Consider the following 22,400-nt stretch of genomic DNA (forward strand, 5'->3'; position numbering starts at 1 on the left):
TTTAGTAACCACCAGAGGCTCGCCTGATGACAGCAACTGGCACCCCACCTTGGTCTGGAGCCCCTGCTCACCTGCTCCACCATCCCACCATGGCCAATGCCTTTCATGTTCCGCACATGCCCCCTGGTGGTCAGCGCACATCATAGCGACCAGTTGTTTGGTTGTTCAGTTGTTCTGGTTGTTCTGCCATTTGGTCTATTTTCATATTAGCCTTTTATTATATAGGATAGGTTTCAGGTGTGAGTTTGTATCTTACCTAATAATAGACAAACATGTAAATTGACCATACCTCTGCTACGCCCACAGCCAATCAGAGTGAGTATGCAAATTAGAAGGCCAAAGATGGCCGCCGCCAGGCGCGGAGTGGCCAGGCAGGGCAGGACGCCTGCTATGAGAGGGAGGGTGGGGGCGAAGGGATCTACAGGAGAGGAGTGCCGCAGCGACAAGACTACAGACTCTGGCCGGAATCTGCAGCAAAGACGAAGATGACAGACTCCAGCTGGAGTGTGCAGCGAAGACGAAGACAGCAGTCTGCAGCGAAGATGGCAGACTCTGGCCTGAGTCTGCAGTGAAGACGAAGATGGCAGACTCTGGCTGGAGTGAAGGCCTGGGTGCCGGCTGCTGGAGGAAAACTGGTGCTGGAAGCCAAGGGAAGGAAGGCCTATTGCACAAATCTCTTCATGCAACGGGCCTCTAGTATTGTAAGATCTGTATATTGCGCCATATGCCCACCACCAAAAGTCAAATCTTCTCCTGTCACCTTATATTAGGATCCCCTTCCCCAACCACCACACTGCTGTTTGTGTTCATGAATTTCAGTTTTATATCCCACATATGAGTGAAATCATATGGTTTTTAGCTTTTTCTGACTGACTTAATTCACTAAGCATAATGTTCTTAAGGTCCATTCATGTTGTTGCAAATGGCAATATTTCATCCTTTCTTATGGCTGAGTAGTATTCCATTTTGTATATGTAATACATCTTCTTTATCTAGTCCTCTATCGAGGGACACTTTGGTTGTTTCCATGTCTTGGCCAATGTGAATAATGCTACAATGAACATATGGGTGTATATATCTTTACAAATACATGATTTCTACTTTGCTGCGTATATACTCAGGAGTGGGATTTTTGGGTCATATGGTAGCTCTATTCTTAATTTTTTGAGGAATTGCTAGACTGCTTTCCATAGTGGTTATACCAGTCTACATTCCCACCAGCAGTGAATGAGGGTTCCCTTTTTTCCATAACCTCTCCAACACTTGTTATTGCTTGTCTTGTTGATAATGGCCAGTCTAACAGGTGTGAGGTGGTATCTCATTGTAGTTTTGATTTGAATTTCCGTAATTGCTAGTGGGATTGAACATTGTTTCATATATCTATTGGCTGTTCATATGTCTTCTTGGGAGAGGTATATTTTCAGGTCCTCTGTCCACTTTTTGATTAGGTCGTTTGCTTGTTTGGTATTGAGTTTTATGAGTTCTTTATATATTTTGGAAATTAAACCTTTATTTGAGCTACCATTTGCAAATATCATCTCCAATCTGATTGACTGTTTTGTTGTCAGTTTCTTTTGCTGTGCAGAAGCTTTTTAATTCGATATAGTCCCATTTGTTTATTTTTGCCTTACTTCCCTTGCCTTTGGGGTCAAGCTCATAAAATGTTCTCTATGACCCAGGTCCATAACTTTGGTACCTACATTTTCTTCTATGTAACTTACTAGAGGCCCGGTGCACGAAATTCGTGCACGTGTGTGTGTGTGTGTGTGTGTGTGTGTGTGTGTGTGTGTGTGTGTGTCTCAGCCCAACCTGCACCCTCTCCAATCTGGGACCCCTTGGGGGATGTCTGACTGCCTGTTTAGGCCCGATCCTATGGATCGGGCCTAAACAGGCAGTCGGACATCCCTTTCACAATCTAGGACTGCTGGCTCCCAACTACTTGCCTGCCTGCCTTCCTGATTGCCCCTAACCGCTATGCCTGCCAGCCTGATCACCCCCTAACCACTTCCCTGCCAGCCCGATACCCCGGTCACCCCCAAATGCCCTCCCTTGCATATTCCCTCTTTATTAGATAGGGTTTTTTCTTTAGCATATTGGACAGTCCTAATTGTTTTGGCTCAGCGGATGGATGGAGCATTGGCCTGCAGAATCAAGGGTCCCAAGTTCAATTCTGGTCAAGAGCATGTACCTTGGTTTGGGGCACATACCCAGTGGGGAGTGTGCAGGAGGCAGCTGATCAATGTTTCTCTCTCATAGATGTTTCTAGCTCTCTATCCCTTTCCCTTCCTCTCTGTAAAAAATCAATAAAATATATATTATTAAAAAAAAAGAAACATTTAAGATTCCTCCATATCTGCCTGGCTGGTGTGACTCAATGGTTGGGACCCCAGGCTGCCACCGCTGGCAGGGGATGGGGCCCTGGCCAGGCTGAGACCCCAGCCCAGGCTGCTGCCTCAGCCCAGCCAAGCTGAGACCCCTGCCCAGGCTGCCATCTCAGCCTGGCTGTGGATAGCCCGGTGGGGGTGTGCGTCTCCAGCCCAGGCTGCCTTCACTGGCCTGAAGATAGCTTGGTGGGGGTGCACCACCCTGCCGCTGCTGCTGGCTGGGTGATCATGCAGTGGGGTGCCCGGCCCTGCAGGAATGAGACCCCAGCCCAGGCAGCCGCCTCGGCCAGGGATCATGCGGCTTGGGTGCCAGGCCCTGCAGGTCTGAGACCCCACTCCAAGCTGTCCTCATGGCCAGGGGATCCTGCGGCTTGGGTGTGGGGCCCTGGCAGTCTGAGACCCCAGCCCAAGCAGCTCGGCTTGGGGGCGAGGTCCTGGCGGCCTGAGACCCCCCAGCCCAAGCCTGTGCAGCTTGCCAGGGATCACTCGCAGGGATTGGGGGCGTGGCCTGGCGGCCTGAAATCCCAGCCCAAACCGGCGGGGCTTGAGAGCCATCGCGCTTGGGGAGAGGCCTGGAGGCCTGAGATCCCCCAGCCCAAGCTGGCTCGGCTTGCCAGGGATCACTCACGAGTCTCTGCTCCCAGCTCCTCCTGCCAGCGATTGGCCACCCCGAGTCCCACCCCCTCGCCTCCTGCTGGCCCAATCGTGGGCGTAGCGGAGTGATGGTTAATTTGCATACTTCCCTTTTATTATGTAGGATTGTCTAGGGTCTTTTATTTAGGGCTTTGATCCATTTTGAATTAATTTTTGTACATGGGACAAACTGTAATCCAGTTTTATTTGTTTGCATGTGGCTTTCTAGTTTCCCAGAACCATTGATTGAAGAGACTATCTTTACTTCATTGTGTATTTCTGGCTCCATTGTCAAAAATTATATGCCCATATACATGTGGTTTTTATAGCTGGGTTCTATTCTGTTCCATTGATCTGACTGTCTGTTTCTCTGCCAATACCATGCTGTTTTGATTATCATAGCTCTATAGTATAATTTGAAGCTAGGTAGCATGATACCTTCAGCTTTGTTCTTTTTTCTCAGGGTTGCTTTGGCTATTCGGGGTCTTTTGTGGTTCCATACAAATCTGATGATTTCTTGTTCTATTTCTTTAAAAATGACATTGGGATTTTGATGGGGATTGCTTTAAATATGTATATTGCTTTGGGTAATATGGCCATTTTAACTATGTTGATTCTTCCAACCCATGAACATGGAATATCTTTCCATTTTGTTGTGTCTTTTTCCATCTTTTTTTAACAATGCTTTGTAATTTTCAGTATATAGGTCTTTCACATTCTTTGTTAAATTTATTCCTAAGTATTTTATTCTTTTGGTTGCAATTGCCAAAGGAATTTTTTTTCATTTCTTTTAATGAAGTTTTGTTGTTAGCATACATGAAGGCAATGGATTTTTGCACATTGATTTTGTATCCTACAACTTGACTATATTTGTTTATTGTTTCTAATAGTTTGTTGGTGGAGTCTTTAGGGTTTTCTAAATACAGAATCATGTCATCCACGAAAAGTGAGTTTGACTTCTTCCCTCCCTATCTGGATGCCTTTTACTTATTTCTCTTGCCTTATTGCTCTGGCTAGGACTTCCAGAACTATGTTGAATAAGAGTGATGAGAATGGACATCCTTGTCTTGCTGATGATCTTAGTGGAAAAGCTTTCAGTCTTTTGCCTTTGAGTATGATATCAGCTGAGGGTTTATCATATAAGCCTTTAATATGTTGAGGTACTTTCCTTCTATTCCTATTTTATTAAGTGTTTTAATCTTAAGTGGATGTTGTATCTTATCAAATGCCTTTTCTGCATCTTTGATAATATCATATGGTTTTATCCTTTCTTCTGTTAATGTGGTGATTATGTTGATTGATTTGCATATGTTGAACCATCCTTGTGCCCCTGGAATGAATTCCACTTGATCGTGATGTATTATTTTTTGGATGTACTGTTGTATTCAATTTCCTAGTATTTTGTTTAGGACTTTTGCATCTGTATTCATTAGGAATATTGGTCTGTAGTCTTTCTTTCTTTCCTTCCTTCTTCCTTCCTTCCTTCCTTCCTTCCTTCCTTCCTTCCTTCCTTCCTTCCTTCCTTCCTTCCTTCCTTCTTTCTTTCTTTCTTTCTTTCTTTCTTTCTTTCTTTCTTTCTTCTTTCTTTCTTTCTTTCTTTCTTTCTTTCTTTCTTTCTTTCTTTCTTTCTTTCCGTCCCCCCTTCTTTTTGCATTATCTTTGCCAGGTTTTGGTATCAGGGTTATTTTGGCCTCGTAGAATGTGTTAGGAAGTATTGCCTCTTCTTCAATTTTTTGGAAGAGTTTGAGAAGGAGTTAAATCTTTGAATGTTTGGTAGAATTCACTGGTGAAACCATCTGGTCCTTAACTTTTGTTTTTTGGGAAGTTTTCGATGGTTGTTTCAATTTCCTCACTGCTGATTGGTCTATTTAGATTTTCCAATTTGTTATGATTTAGTTTAGGAAGGTTATATATTTCTAGGAACTTATCCATTTCTTCTAGATTATTGAAGTTGGTGGTATAAAGTTTTTCATAGTATTCTAGTATGATCCTTTGTATTTCTGTGATGTCTGTGGTGACCTCTCCTCTCTAATTTCTGATTTTGTTTACATGGGTCTTTTCCTTTTTTTCTTAGTGAGTCTAGCCAGGGGTTTGTCAATTTTATTAGTCTTTTAAAGAACCAGTTCTTTGTTCTATTAAGTTTTTGCATAGTCTTTTTGTTCTATATTTCATTTAATTCAGGTCTAATTTTTATTATTTCCTTTCTTTTGCTAACTTTGGGTTGCTTTTGTTCTTTATTTTCCTAGTATTTTAAGATGTGATGTTAGGTTGTTTTCTTGAGTTTGCCCTTATTTCTTGAGATAGGCCTGTAATTATATAAACTTCCCTCTTAGTACTGCTTTCCATGCATACCAGAAGTTTTGATATGTTGTATTGTCATTCTCATTTGTCTCTATATATCTTTTGATCTCTTTTTTTTTTTTTTCTGACCAGTCATTTTTCAGTAGTATGTTGTTTAATTTCCATGTATTTGTGGGTTTCTTTACTTCCTTCTTGAAGTTGATTTCTAATTTAAAGCATCATGGTCAGAGAATATGTTTGGTGTAAGTTCAATCTTCTTGAATTTGTTGATGCTAGTTTTGTGACCCAACATATGGTCTATCTTTGAGAATGGTCCCTGTGTGCTGGAGAAGAATGTATAATCTGATGTTATGGGATAAAATGTTCTGTAAATGTTAATTATGTCCATTTGGTCCAGTGTTTCATTTAAGGCTGATATTTCTTTATTGACTTTCTGTTTGGTTGGTCTGACAATGGCTGTTAATTAAGTATTAAGGCCTCCAACTATTATTGTGTTCTTATCTATTTCTCCCTTTAGTTCTGTGAGTAGTTGTTTTATATATTCCGGTGCTCCCTGGTTAGGTGCATATATATGAAGAAGTGTTGTGATTTCTTGATGTAGTGCCTCCTTTGTCATTATAAAGTGTTCATCTTTGTCTCTTGTTATCTTGAAATCTATTTTGTCAGATATTAATATGGCTATACCAGATTTTCTGTGGATGTTATTTGCTTGAAGAATCATTTTCCACCCTTTTAATTTGAATCTACCTTTGTCTTTGCAGCTTAGACGTGCCTCTTGTAGGCTGCATATGGTTGGGTTTTGTTTTTTGATCCACTCTGATACTCTATGCCTCTTTATTGCTGAATTCAGATCATTTACATTTAGGATAATTATTGATGTATAAGGATTTCCTATAGCCATTTTATCTGTTGTTTTCTGGTAGCTCAGTGCCGCCATTATTTTTTTTTTTCCTTTGTGTTCTTGTCTGTTGTTTTTGTTTAACGGTATTCCATACTTATTTCCTCTTTTTTTTTTAAGCTATGTGTCCTGGTTTCAGGATTAGTGTGTGGTTACCATTAGGTTTATGAAAGGTAAAGTTGCATATATACTGTAGTTCTTTTTCTTTTGAGTGCATCTGATCTTCATCTTTCTTTGCCAGTTCAGACCTTTCCCACTAACCCTTGTATGTTTTTGCTGTCACAAATTATACCTATTTATGCTGTAAGTTTTTGATGATCTTACTCGTAGTGTTGTGACCTTATGTTTTTTGTTTCAGGTGGAACAACTCCCTTGATTATTTTCTGCAATGGAGGTTTTCTGGTGATATAATCCCTCAGCTTTTGTGTGTATGGGGACATCTTTATTTCTCCTTCATATTTAAAGGATAATTTTGCTGGATATATTATTCATGACTGGCAATTCCTCTCTTTCAGGCGTTTGAATATTTGGTTTCACTCTCTTCTGGCTTGTTGAGTTCCTGCTGAAAAGTCGGATGAAATTCTGATGGGTTTTCTTTTGTGGGTCATTTCCTTCTTTTCTCTGACTGCTTTGAGAATTTTTTTGTCATTAATTTTTGACAGCCTCAATAACAAGTGCCTTGGAGAGGGCCTCTTTGGATTGAGGTAACTAGGTGTTCTGCTTGCTTCTTGGATTTGAGGATCTAGTTCTTTCCATAGATTTGGGAAGTTCTCATCCACTATTTGTTTTCATAAACTCTCCATTCCATGCTTCCTCTCCTCTCCTCTGCAATGCCTATAATTCTAATATTGATTTTTCTGATGGAATCAGTTAAGTCTCATAGAGATCTTTCACTTTTCTTTATTCTCCGGTCTCTCTCTTCTTCCATCTGTGTCGTTTCTTGATTCCTATCTTCAATATCACTAGTTCTTTCCTCTAACTGGTTGGTTCTGATTTCTATGCTCAGTAACTCTCTCTTAATCTCCTTAATTGCATGTTTCATTTCTAGGATTTCTGATTGGTTCTTTTTTAACATTTCAATTTCCTTGGTAAAATACTCATTTTGTTCATTGATTTGTTTTCTGACTGCACTGAATTGCCTGTCAGTATTTTCTTGCATCTCGTTGAGTATTTTTAGAATTGCGATCTTGAATTCCCTGTCATTTATGTCACATGTTCCAGCCACTTCCTGGGGATTTTTCGTTTTCTTTCTGCCCATCATCAATACTGTGGTTCTTCATGGTATTTGCTGTGCTCCTTTTTCATATATCTGAAGAAGTCTTTCTAGTATAATCCAGTAGATGGCGATGAATCGCAAGATTTTTATATCTGTGGTCTCCCAGGTTTGAGCCTCTGCAGCTTCCGTTGGACAGCTGTTTGGGGATTGGTTTGTTTTGCCCTCTCCTAATGGCAACCCCTAACTTCCATGGGGTTCATTCCAAGCACCCCTCCTGTGGATCAGTCACAGAGGGAAACAGCGATTATATTGCAACAGCTCTTAGTTCACAGATGATATGCTCCTGGACCTGACTCTAAGGGAAATTGGAGGCGAGTCTTGAAAGTCTAAGCAGTGGCATGACTCTGTGGCTCCATTTCTATGTCTGGAACACCGCCTCCTGGCCCTACAGTGGGGAGCCTTACAGCAGAACCCCGAGCTCTGTCAGGTGCCTCCTGACTCAGACACTGTTCACGCACCCATTATTAATCTAAATCTCTTCCTAATTATATCCTTATTATCAGTTGCAATTGGAGGCTGAGGAGGATTAAATCAAACCTAATTACATAAAATTATAGTTTATTAATCTATTGCCCATTTAGGGTAACTAGTTTCTATCTTAATTTATAACCCAACTATAACACTATTAAACTTGTTTATTTATATCCTAATAACAACTACTACATTCATAGTATTTATAATAAATACATCAATCATAACAACCTCCTCATCTCACATATGAAATAAGATACCACTAACCACCACATTTATCCTAATTATTATATTATCTTTAGGAGGTCTACCCCCATTAACAGGATATTAACCAAAATGAATAATTATTCAAGAAATAACAAAAAATAATACTATTCTACTACCAACACTTAGAGCCATCACATCCCTACTTAACTTATGTTTTTACATATGACTTACATATGCCACATCACTCACAATATTCCCAACAATAAAAAACATAAATATCAAATGACAATTCGAAAGTATAAAACAAATAACACATTTATCATCTATGATTGTAATCTCCAACCCTGGCTCTTCCACTAGCACCAGCCATAGTAATTCTAGACTAGGAGTTTAGGTTAATCCAGACCAGGAGCCTTCAAAGCTCCAAGCAAATATTATTTGTTTAACTCCTGAAAAAGGGACTGCAAGATTTTATCTCACATCAAATGAATGCAAGTCAATTACTTTAATTAAGCTAAGCCCTTCCTAGACTGATGGGCTTCAAACCCATGAAATGTTAGTTAACAGCGAAACTGCTTCTTCGAATTTGAAATTCAACATGTAATACACCACAGGACTTGGTAAAAAGAGGACTTGCAACCTCTGTCTTTAGATTTACAATCTAATGTTTGCTCAGCCATTTTACCTATGTCCATAAATTGTTGATTATTTTCAACTAATCATAAGGATATCGGCACTTTATATCTTTTATTTGGGGCCTGAGCAGGCATAGTAGGTACTGCCTTAAGTCTATTAATCCATTCTGAATTGAGTCAACCCAGTGCTCTATTAGGAGATGATCAAATTTACAATGTAATTGTTACTGCCCATGCCATCATAATAATTTTTTCATAGTAATACCTATTATAATTGGTGGTTTCAGAAACTGATTGTACCCTTAATGATTGGTGCACCTGATATAGCCTTTCCTCAAATAAATAATATAAGCTCCTGATTCCTCCTCCCACTATTCCTGTTACTTCTAGCTTCTTCAATAGTAGAAGCTGGGGCAGGAACCAGTGGAGAGCCTCACAGCAGAACCTGAGTTCTGTCAGGTGCCTGCCAACTCAGACACTGCTCTATTGTGGCTTTCCATTGCTCACCCTGCTGCCCCTTCCTCCCCTCCCCCCACTCCTCCCACAGCTCTCTCTTCCTCCCACCCAGCCAAGGGAAGTGCCTGCTACCTCTGGCTTTCTTCCCTCTTCTGCCCCAATCTGTGAGCTCCTGACTGCAGGGCTGTGTCTGCAGGCCATCTGCATTTTTCTCCCTTCTCCTCTCCTCGTTTATTCCTAGATGCCCGCCTATATGTGTTTCAGTGCATGGGTCTCTCAGGCATGGCTCTGTGTCGGGTAGGGATTTCTTTGTTGAATTATAGATAGTTAACTTGTTGAAATGTCCAGGGGAGGGAAAAATTACACCCTTATGGCGCATTCCTCTGATGTCACTCCTGGTCTTTATTTCTCAAGGTGCCTCATAGTAGGTGCTCAGTAAGTATTTGTGAATGTCTTTATTGAGTCCTGGATAATCATCATCCTTTCCTTTCCCCTTTATTCCAATTCCCCTCCCACTTTTCGGTGTTTTTGCTGAAGGAAAGCTGTGTGCAGATTTGCAGCTCATTTTACACTGATAATGTCTAGGAGACTATGTTGTTGGAACAAGTCTCCAAATCCCATCTCTGAATGTGATACTTCTGAGAAGTGTCTCTAGGGTGCTTCTAGCAAGGACTCAAAAGCTGTCCAGACTGTGTGTGAGGCACAATCAGAGAGTGCTCCCTCTTCTGTGACTGGTTTCCCCTTTAACACCCTTCCTTACTTGGCCTGTAAGCCTCCTGAGACAGAGGAATGAGTTGGGCAAGCAATGCTGGCTGGCTTGACAACTGCTTTGCACAAAGTGGAAGAGGATGCCCTTTTGCAAGGATGATGACAAGAGGCCTCCCTTAGACCAGGGTTTGGGCCTCTTGTGGGTGACCCATAGGCAATTTCCACACAGTTCTGAGAGTGTGAGCCTTGCTTGGCCCTGCCTGCCTGGAGGGCTCAGTAACCCCAGCATGGACTGTCTGAGCAGCAAGATCCTGCTTTCCTGAGAGTGGTGGTATCAGAGGGCCAGGCAAAGGAGGAGAGCAGGAGAAGGGTTTTAGCTCCAGAGAAGTAGACAAAGGGCTATGTTGTGGGTAAGAGAGAGAAATAAGTCCAAAGAATGGTAATTTCAGCAGGATCATACCAAAAGTCTCAAGACATTTTTTTTAAAGTTTCTAATTTGAACCAAATATTTTTTTCTCTTGCTAACCATGCCCAGGTAGTCATGCCTCATTTTCAGTCTTAGCAGCACCTGGCCAGGACAGCAGGCCAGAGGTCCGAGGTTAGAGCTTCACTAGGTTTTGTGCTTATAGATTTCTCCGTGAGTCCTTTCCTGGAGGCTGTGAGAAAGGGAAGGCTGACAGGAGGTGAGTGAGGAACCTTAATGAAAGGAAACAAAATAGACCCAGAGACACAGAAGCATGCAACGGAGGATCCTCAGAGGGAAGGGGAGGGAAGAAGAGATCAACCAAAGAAATTACATGCAAATATGCATAACCCATGGACACAGGTTGAAGACCTGGGAGGGGATGGGAGTGGGGAAGACTGGGAGGTGGGTGTTAGTGGGCAAAAAGGGGACATCTGTAATACTTTAAACACTAAAGATAAAAAGGAGACTGGGTGGAAGAGCAGTAGCAGCACTTCTGTTCCAGAAGCTGCTCTGCTGCTATGCACTGTGCTCTCCACGTTGGGGAGGGAGTAGGACCCCTGTCAGCAGCCTGAAGCAGAGCTTGAACAGAAGACCCTCAGTGACATAGCACCTTCTAAGTGCCAGGCCTGTGTGAGGGAGATCAAACGCACAAAATGGGACTAAACTGTCTCTTAAAAGGGACATCAAATTGCTAACAATAATTATATCTGGATAGAAGGATTAGAAATTATTTTTTTCTTCCTTCTTTTTCTTCTTTTTTGTCATATCCTCATTTCTTACATTTTCTACAATGAACACATATTATGAAAAGGTACTTAAATTACTATTTAATAACTATTTTTAATTTAATTTCTGTTTCTTAGTTTAAGACATGACCCTTGATCCAAAGGAGCCAGTTGAAATTCATTGAGGAAGACAATATTGAAACTTGAGTAAACCATTAAAGCCAGTGAGTGGCCGAGGTCTGAGATGCACAGCACTTAGCTGTGCTCTGAGTCTGCAAGGTGGGACACGGAGTGCCTGTGTCTGGTCACTGAGAGGGTGTCCCCGAGCAAGGGCACTTTCTCTGCCTTCCATTGCCTACCACCTCATTAAAGATATATTTCTAACAATATTTTAATTTTTCTATTTAATAATTATATTAATCATAATCCTATCTAATAAAAGAGTAATATGCAAATTGACCATCACACCAAGACACAAGATGGCCACGCCCATATGGTCAAAGATTGCTGTCCCCATCTGGACACAGATGGCAGCCACAAAGTGGCCACCACAAGATAGCCTGCAGGGAGGGCAGTTGTAGGAAGTTAGGAGTGACCAGGCCAGCAGAGGAGGGCAGTTGGGGTGATTAGGCCAGCAGAGGAGGGCAGTTGGGGGAGACCAGGTCAGCAGGGGAGAGCAATTGCGGGGGACCAGGCCTGCAGGGGAGGGCAGTTGGGAGCCAGCAGTCCTGGATTGTGAGAGGGATGTCCCAGATTGGAGATGGTGTAGGGTGGGCTGAGGGACACCCCACCCTGTGCACGAATTTTGTGCACCGGGCCTCTAGTTTATTATAATGTACTAGAGGACTGGTGCATGAAATTTGTGCATGGGGGGGGTTGTCCCTCAGCCTAGCCTGCACCCTGTCCAATCTGGGACCCCTCAAGGGATGTCTGACTGCCCATTTAGGCCTGATCCCACTGGAGGCCTGGTCCCCCCCAACTGCCCTCCCCTGTAGGCCTGATTACCCCCAACTGCCCTCCCTTGCAGGTCTGGCCTCTCCCAACTGCCATCCCCTGCAGGCCATCTTATGGTGGCCATCTTGTGTCCACATGGGGGGATTGCATCTTTGATCACCTGGGGGCAGCCACCTTGTGTGTTGGAGTGATGGTCAATTTGACTTTTTTTTTATATATATATTTTATTGATTTTTTACAGAGAGGAAGGAAGAGGGATAGAGAGCCAGAAACATCGATGAGAGAGAAACACCGAACAGCTGCCTCCTGCACACCCCCCACCGGGGATGCGCCCGCAACCAATGCACATGCCCTCGACTGGAATCGAACCTGGGACCCTTCAGTCCGCAGGCCGACGCTCCATCCACTGAGCCAAACCGGCCTCAGCGGTGATGGTCAATTTGCATAGTAGGCTTTTATTATATAGGCTTTGTTTTGCTCAAATATGGACTATATTAAAATAACTAAATCTGGAAGAAATAATTTTTTTAAATATGTTTTTATTTATTTCAGAGAGAGGAAGGGAGAGGGGAGAGAGAGATAGAAGCATCAGTGATGAGAGAGAATCATTGATTGGCTGCCTTCTGCATGCCACCTACTGGGAATTAAGCACACTACCCAGGCATATGCCCTGACTGGGAATTGAGCGGTGACCTCCTGGTTGACGCTCAACCACTACGCATCACGAACTGGGCAAGGAGAAATAATTTTAATTTTCATGTTTATACATATTCTGTGGCAGAGAAGTATGATGAAAAGTCATTGGAAGATTTTCAATCATCAAAATACATGTTTTTGGAACAAAATTCTTTGTGGAAGAGGAATGGAAATACAATTCAAAGATACTAAATTTCCAACAGTAAAGAAGAGAATATTGAATTTGTTCAAATGGATGATAGTGGCCATGAAATCACTATAAACTTTACCTTCCATTAGATTTGTTTTACAAAGCGATGAAATCTTTTTATTTTAACCCTTTGCACTCGCTTGCTTTTTTCTCAATTCCTTTATTCTAATGCTAACCGTGTTGAGTCACACTCGACATCCGAGTGCAAAAGGTTAAAACTAGAAGCCCAATGCACAAAGATTTGTGCCAGAATGGGCCTTCCTTTCCCTGGCTGCCAGCACCGCTTTTGCTCTGACCAGAGCTGCCTTTCCACCTTCCTACACTGCTCAGAGGCCCAGAGCGGCCAGGGGCAGGGCAGAACGCCTGCGTCCTGCCAGCCCCAGGCCACGTATGCAAATTAACTGCCATCTTTGTTGGGTTAATTTGCATACTTCATCCTGATTGGTTGTGGATGTCATGAAGGTATGGTCAATTAGCATGTTTGTCTATTATTAGGTAAGATGTAAAAATTTTAATTATGGTAGAAATTATATCTTTTGCAGCTATATAAACTTATAAAGAAAAAACTTTAGATGTTAGCTTAAAAATGTGCAAAAGGGACTAGTTTTTCACAAGTCCCTAGGACAGTGATGGGCAACCTTTTGAGCTTGGTGTGTCAAACTTAGCCAAAAAACTGAGCATAACTCGGGTAGTGTGTCACCTTGAGAAAAAATCATTATTTTGCAAATGTTTCATCCTCGGCATGCGGCCGCCTCAGCAGCCACATGTCATCAGAAATGGCTACACGTGTCAGTGCTGACACGCGTGTCATAGGTTCGCCATCACTGCCCTAGGGTATAAGTGAGCCAGAGATTGAAAGACAAGGGCTGCTATACAGAATTCAGGGTTTCTGGATCTGAGGTACCAAAGAATGCAAAGCCATCATTGCCACAATATCTTATAAAGAAAAACTCCCAGGAGTTTATATCAAATTAAAATGTAGCTTTGCACAGTCTTCAACTTACACATTACATGTCTATTCCAAAAAAAGGTAAACCCCTCTGTTCTGCTATTTCCCCCATCTGTTTTTTTATCTTTTTCTGCTGTTTGGTATTCAGGTGATATGGCCTGGGGGTGAGGACATTAGCTGAGCTTTGCTTAATTTAACAAGTGAATATATACCATTGAAATACATACATATATATATATATATATATATATATACACACACACACACACACTCACACACACACACATATGTCACTGAATATAACATACTAGAGGCCCGGTGCATGAAATTCGTGCACGAAGGGGGGGGGTGTCCCTCAGCCCAGCCAGTACCCTCTTCAATCTGGGACCCCTTGAGGCATGTCTGACTGCCCAGTGGGATCGGGCCTAAATGGGCAGTTGGTTATCCCTCTCACAATCCAGGACTGCTGGCTCCCAACTGCTTGCCTGCCTGCCTTCCTGATTGCCCCTAACCACTCTGCTGCCAGCCTGATTGATGCCTAATTGCTCCCCTGCCAGCCTGTTTGCCCCCAACTTCCCTCCTCTGCTGGCCCGGTCACCCCTAACTGCCCTCCCCTGCAGGGTTGATCGCCTCCAACTTCCCTCCCTTGCAGCCTGGGTGCCTGCCTCTCAACTGCCCTCTCCTGCTGGCCATCTTGTGGTGGCCATCTTGTGTCCACATCGGGGCAGGATCTTTGACCACATGGGGGCAGACATATTGTGTGTTGGAGTGGTGGTCAATCTGCATATTACTCTTTTATTAGATAGGATAGAGGCCTGGTGCAGGAGTGGAGGCCAGCTGGTTTGCCCTGAAGGGTGTCCCAGATAAGGGTTGGGGTTCCCTTGGGACATGGGGCAGCCTGAGCAAGGGGCCTGTGGTGGTTTGCAGGCCAGCCACGCCCCCCTGGCGACCCAAGTGGAGGCACAGGTATCTGGAATTTATTTACCTTCTACAATTGAAACTTTGTAGCCTGGAGTGGAACCAAGCCTCCCGTATGCTCCACCGGCAGCCATTTCTGTTTGAGTTAATTCACCTTCTATAATTGAAACTTTGTAGCCTTAAGCAGAGGCCTGGGCCCGGCCAGGGTGTGCGGAAAGCTTTGCTTTCTCCATTACCGTGGGCAACCCTGGCCTGGTCTCTCCAGCTCCGTGGCTGCCGCCATTCTGTTTGAATTTGTTTACCTTATATAATTGAAACTTTGTAGCTTGAGTGGAGGCTTAGGCCTGTCAAGGGCAGGCAGAAAGCTTGTTTCCCTCTATTGCCTGGGAAACCTTGCTCTCGGTGGCTGTAGCCATCTTGGTTCGGTTTATTTGCATCCTTGCCCTGATTGGCTGGTGGGCGTGGCTTGGGTGTAGCGGAGGTATGGTCAATTTGCATATTTGTCTATTATTAGGTAGGATGCCTATTTATGAACAGAGGCAAGTGTTTGGCTGGCCCCTTTAGAAATATTTATTATGTACCTAATTGCAAAGACCATATATACATTTGTACTTAGGCAAAACATAAATGAATTAAAAGAAAAATTAAAATAATAACTTTATAATTACAAAGCAGAGAAATATTTATTATAATCTTGATTTTCCTGAAAGCAATTGTGGCAGATTTTTTTCTGCTTTTTTAGGAAATTGGTGGGCAGCACATGATGCCCTGCCCATGCCCTGCTGTGTTTTCAATAAAGTGGAAAGTGGTTTGTAAAAAGGAATCTGGAGGCTCTGGTTTCTTCTTGGCCCCCCCACCTCATTCCTGAGCTCCTATTAAAGGGAGGAGGAACAAGGAGGGGCAGGGCATGAGGGCATGAGATCGAGGCTGCCTGCAGGCCCTTCTACAGCGCTGGTGTTTGTTACATGAGAGCTGCAACAGCTGCCAGTGGGATTTGTCCCCACCCACCGTGGGCATGTGACACAGATTTAGTCTAGACTGTGCTCTGATCTGTCCCTGGGCATTTACAAGGCTGGCAAGTGGAGTCACAACCAGATGAATGCCCTGTAAACATAGGGCTGTGGGAGGCAAATCTTTGTCCCTGCATTGCAAATGCATTAAAGCTTCAGGGATCAGAAAATCCCACACAGTGCTCATTTTCAACATTTTGAATTATCATCCTTTTAATATACTGACTGGATGGCAGCCAAGTTCCTTTGTACTCATCACCTTTCAATATATTCATCTGCTAACAGTACTCAGTAAGGATGGCCTTAGGCTCACATCAGTAAGGGAATGAAGGGGAAAAAAAAACAGAAATCATACCATATACCAAGTGGGATACATGCTGATGAAATTTTAGTGCAAAAGCCTCAGAGAATAGAATTCTGTGTTCCATAAAATAAACAACAAAATCCACAGAACATTGGACTACTTGTCTCTACCATGGAAATCCTTAACCCCTTAGGGATGAAGCCTGTAATAATTTCATACCTTAGAGATGAATTAGAAAGAACTTTGTAAGGTGCTAAGATTTTAGATGTAGTAAAATATTACTGTTAAAATCAACTTTGCACAGAACTTTCAAATATTCGGAACTATTTGACCTTAAAAGTGGGTAACAGCCCCTCTCTAGTCAAATTATCCCCTAGATCCTCCCAACTAGTCACCCTTTCCCTTCATTCCAAGAAAGTGTGTGTGTGTGTGTGTGTGTGTGTGTGTGTGTGTGTGTGTGTGTAGAACCACTTCCTACACTAATATATATATATATATATATATATATATATATATATATATATATATATTTATATATATATATTTTTTTTTAATTTTTTTTTTCCTCCTAGAAGGGTCATGATCTCTATGAAGTCTCAGGCTGGGGGAGAACATTCTTGGCCACCACCAGTTGCCAGGATTTTTGCATAATATATGTAGTTTGTTCTCTGGCTTTCTCCTCATGAGTTAAGATGGCTTCCCAGGTACTATATTGCATCCTTGGAGAACAGTGACAAAGCCCCATGGGTCACTGTAGATTGGATTGAATATTTTCATCCCATGGGGTGTTGCCTGGGTTATAGGAGTTTGTACCTATTGTAACCTCAAACCACCAGGAGATGGAACATCAAACCTTAAGAGGAATTTTGGTTTGGCTCATTACTCTGCATAATGGCTTGATGAGGTTTCAAAGTGCTGTCACTGAAATTTCTCAGGAAACAGAAACCATAAATCATGTTGAATTCTCATATCTGAGATATTTGTCACAAACTGGACATAAACCTGATGCATTGGCTAAGTTTTTCTGTAAAACCACAATGTTTCATGGGAGGGGGGAAAAGTTCCTTTTGTGACTGGAGCAAAGGCTTAATAGTATGTTTTGTAATAAAGGTCAAAGGTCTGAGATAGATGTTGGTGAAATATACTAAGGTTTTTTGCTCTGCTTGAACCTGGAACTAGCTGAGATTTTGGATCTCAAAAAATAACAAAACAAAACAAAACAAAAAAACCTTCTGCCCAGGTATTATGTGTCATTTAGAAACTAGTCTTCATACTCAGAGGCCTCTTCAGCATGGTTGTTGCTTGAAAATGCTCTAAAAACCACAGGGAACATTTTCCCAATGAATCATAATCTGGGAAGTAAGAGAAATCAGTCAAATATGCCCCAATTATTTTCCTTGGACCATTTGGACAATTGAGAAAACAATGCACAGTGGCAACAGTCCACGTTTGTTCAGACTTAAAGACAACTTTGTTATTTGAATGTGTGATTGAGGCAGGAAATGAATGTCTGCGAAGGTAAATGCAAAGGGGAATGATTTTAGCAAATAGACCAGGCCTACATTTTCTAAGTGGTTTTTCCAAGATTCACTGATCCCATGTCCAAATTCTAGTGTATGAGAAAAAGTCCAAGTTCCTTTGCCAAATAGTTCCTGGGTTGTTCTACCAGTGCCAAAGGCAGAGGTTATTTAGCCCAGGAATACCTTTCAGGCTGAAATCAAAACAGCCCAGGGCACAAAATTGTAAATAAACACTGGGATTCACACGCAGGCTCCCACCGAAGCTATTGTGGCCTGTGGAATTCGTGTTCCTCGCACTTCATCAAAGCCAGACCAACAGTAGCTGCCACTCAGACCACGTCTTGTTTTCACAGAGCCTGCCGCAGTCAGGTTTCACTTGGCCCAACTTAAGAAACCCAAACAACTGTTTCTGCACTTAGACTTTCCTGTGTGTGGAAAGTTATTGTCTTCCAACTAGAGAGAAATCGGAGCACATAACCCCAGTAGTGATGGTTTGGGGCAGCAAGTGGACTGACATTTCAATTTATGTGATGACAGAAGGATTTATCAAGCATGTTCTGAAGATGCACATTTCGGGGCGAGGTGTCCTTAAGCTCAGGCATGTGAAGTTTTCCGGCATTTTTGAAAATACTGTATGTAGCAACAAACACTGAAGACCAGTGCACACAGATTTTTCTCTGTGTGCCAGATCAGGTTTATTTTATCACAACCCGCTTCCTGGTCGGGGGCGTTCTTTCAAAGAGGGATTGGAGTGGCTAGGAAAGAGTCCTGCAGGAGGTCTGAGAGGGGCCTAACAATTGACAGGTCGTTCAAAGGATTTAAAATAGTTACTAGCTTCATTCCATAAAGCAGAAGAATGTACATTTTACAATAACTACTAAAATAAGGCAAATATAAAGAGAGGAGAATTTGAAGGAGAAAAATTAGCACACACAATGCATGCAGTGACTGCCTGGATGTCTATTAGGGAAAAGCACAAGTTAGGCTCTGAAACTTCTAGGAAAATATAATCAGTGCTTAAGCCACAGTGTCTACAAGGTGGAGGCTGACTCAACAGCTCAGGACAAAGCACAACTATTTGGGCAGGTAGACAGGGAGAGAGGAGCACACAGCCCAGGAAGCCTGCAAGCAGGGTCACCAGAGTCCTCATGAGCCTAAGTCAAAGGGGTCTCTGAGGAGGATGCTTGTCTATGCTTGTCTCTCAGTTCTAAAACCAGGGGAACCACTCCTCTCCCCTCACCCCAGCCCCCTAGAGGCCAGCATAAAGCAGTCTGCCTCCACCCAGCAGGTGATGGCCTGGGGCCTCACTTTTGTTCCAAGACCCACAGATGCGGGTGGCAACTGATTCCTCAGGCGCCGACCTTGGCAAGCTGTTGGCTTGGTATTTGTAAAACACAGTAAAAGCCACAGGTTCTAGGAAACTGAAAGGATAGCAGAGGGAACCGGGATAGTTTCTTATGGAAATCCCAGCAGAATCTGTGGCTTTGACCTTGCTCAGGCCCCAGCTTCGGGCAGAGGAATCAGTGAGAGAAACAGTGACAGAGCCTTGTGAAACACAGGTCAGATCACCTACTTCAAATAGGCTGGGTGAATCATGCTGGACGCCTCCTGGGCATGAACGAGGTGGCAACAGCTGGTGTCTCCTCAGCAGGGAAGCCAGCAGAGAAGGAGTCAGGCCAGCTGGCCTTGGAACCTTCCTGCTTAGCTCACCAGAAAAATCCTCAGACTGGTCATTAGTAGGGAAAGCAAGACGTGTGGGACCTTAGACAACCAGGTGGCTTTCATGGTAGTCTTTCATCTATTGTTGTGGGTAAGAAGTGAGCTGCTCGCCAAGGAAGACACCCCCCACCCCCTTCATAACAAGCGCTCTAACATAGATATCCCTGTGCTGGAACATTCTGTCTGTGTCAACAGAGTTCTTCATCCTAGCACAGTGACTTTTGCTCAACAGAGGGACTTTTGCTACCCTATTCTAGGGATACGACATAATTCTACCCGTCCCCACAGAGTCATCCTCCTTGGAAGGTTACAGTCACAATGGCTTCCAGGCAAAAGGACATTGCCTGGAAACATGAGCTGACGTTTCTATCTGGGACCCACTATGGGGCTCACTGACCTTCCTCCCACTCTACATTGAGAAGGAACCAAAAGATCTTACTCCACCTTTACTTATAAATTTGTTCTTCTAAATTTCCCACTAAGAGAATTTCTGAACATCTTTAGAGAAGGTGAAAGACTTTAGAACACTTCACTGCTTCAGCTGACACACACCGGAGCTGTGAAATGGATGGAGACAAATCTGTTTTAAAAATAGTTTTCAGGGTTTTTTTATATATAAGTATTTAAAAACAAAAATTTGAACTTCTATCTTTCTTGAACCACTTGGCAAATTAAAAAAAAAAAAATCTTTTGGGGACATTTTCAAATGGTTTACTGTATCCCAATCAACATCTCCATGGATATTTGCAGGTGCCCTAATCTGACTAATTCCATGGTGTACAATGGGTACTGCAGGTAAAGACCTACTTTCTGGCCTTGAGGAAGATAAACAGTCACATAATTGGGATCAGTGCTATGCCAGACACCTGCGTGGACTGTGTAGGCCTATCCACAGCACACCCCCATCTTGAGGGCAGAGAGCACAGTGAGGGGAGGCTTTTAAAAAATGAAAACTGGTCACAATCTCAAAGGACAAGCAACATTTGGTATCTAGAAAGGGGGAAAACCATTTGAGACAGGTGGCTTGTGCTTCAAGTGGCAGGACATAGATGGGAAAAAAAGCAAGGCCAGACTTTTATATATATTAGATAGGTAAACGGAGATTTGTTGTTCACTTATTTATGCATTCATTGGTTCATTCTTGTATGTGCCCTGACCAGGATGGAGCCGACAACCTTGGCATACAGGACGGCGCTCTAACCAACTGTGCTACTCGGTCAGGGCTGCAAAGCCAGATCCTAAAGGGCCTTGTGTGCCAGGTGGAGGAACTTAGGCTTTATCCTGTGGCCACTGGGGATTTACAGTAAGTTGCTCAAGGTCACCCAGCCTGAGAGGCGGAGTGGTCTTTGAGGCAATATAGAGTATTTTCATATATGCTTTTTCCTTTGATCCTGTGAATGATCACGAGGGCTATTTTCATGTGAGGAAACTGATCCTCAGACATATTAAGCGATTTTCACTGAACCCAGTGTTCCTTATTCTATCATTCCGTGGGCTTCTCCACATAAGAACAACTTTGTAAACAACAAAACACATCAAAGCAGAGTACTTTGAGTACTTCGGGAGAACACAATTCTGAAGCACTCACGTATACAGCGCAGTAGATGCTCACAGGCTGCTTTGGAAGAGCCACAGACAGTCCTTTAGCTTTGACATCCTGAAGGCCAAGGTTAAGAAATGCTGTGCCCCTAGAAAAGCAGCCATCAGTATGAGAAGCTCAGCCAGTTGGAATTGTAGGGCCACCAGGGGGAGTCGCCGAGCCCAGGGCACAGGGACAGACCTCAGGGAGCACCTGATCCCTGCAGTGGAGCTTGTGTTTGCCATCTTGTGAGATGCCTCCCAGGTACCCTTGGGAGTAAGGAGAGGGGGGATGCTGCAGGAAGCCGAATCCTGCATCAGCAAATTGGGGACATGAGCCTCCCAAATGTGGAGAAAAGTGCAATGTGAATCCACTTATACCCCAAACCTGATGAGCTCTAGGGGCAGTGGGTTACATGTGTAACTCAGATACAATGCAGAGTTAACTGTATTATCACTTCCTTTGCAGCACCCAGACATATAAATAAGCTGGAGGCATTCAGATGGTGGATGGAAAAGAGCATCATAGAAACTCTCAGGGGGAGATGTAAGGTATCACAGGAGTTGAATTTTAAAGGAATAGCATTCACAAGGCTTAGAGAAGTAAAGGGCAGATAGCCAGAGGAGATTTGATGCATTAGAAGAGAAAGAAAGACTATAGTTTAGGAAAGGTGAGTCTCTGGAGTAGAGCACAGGAAGTATGGTGGGAAATAGGAGGAAAGGAGAGTGGAGTGCTGACTAGGGTCAGATTGTGAAGGCTCTTGAGTGCTCAGTAAGGAAGCTCAGCTTTGCAAGGCTAACAGGATAAATGCCTATTGAATGTGGCAAAGTAATAGGATCAGATCCTCCAATCACCTGTTCTCAGATTTTAGCTTGCTTTAGCGTCACCTGTCACCTGAGGGCTCCTGACTCCACAAGTCTGACGTGGGCCCTAAAGATTTGCATTTCTAACAAGCTCCCAGGTGAGGCTGATACAAATGATCTAAGGACCACCCTTTGAGAACCACTGAGATAGGGAGACCAGTTAGAAGCTTGTCTTTTAATAGAGTTCACTAAAATTGGAAGTTTAAAAAACAGGGGGTTTAGTTAGCCATTCCTAGGTAGAATAAATATTTCTTGGTGACCATTTGAATGTGAAGAACAACCAAAACATGATAGTTTGAAGATGACTCTGAAATTTGCACCTAATCGATGAGTTGGATGGTGAAGCCATGACTTGAGATACAGAATACAAGAAAATGTGTCATTTTAATAGGGGATTAAAGGCAATATTAAGATGGGAGAGATGAGGGACAAGGTGAGGTACCAACCAAGTTCATTCTGAACATGCTGAGTATACACAGGGGTGTCCAGAGAAATATTCAATAGGAAATTAGAGAAACATGTGGGGAATGAGGATGGT

Source organism: Eptesicus fuscus, chromosome 5 (assembly GCF_027574615.1).
Source record: "Eptesicus fuscus isolate TK198812 chromosome 5, DD_ASM_mEF_20220401, whole genome shotgun sequence".
Taxonomy (NCBI): domain Eukaryota; kingdom Metazoa; phylum Chordata; class Mammalia; order Chiroptera; family Vespertilionidae; genus Eptesicus; species Eptesicus fuscus.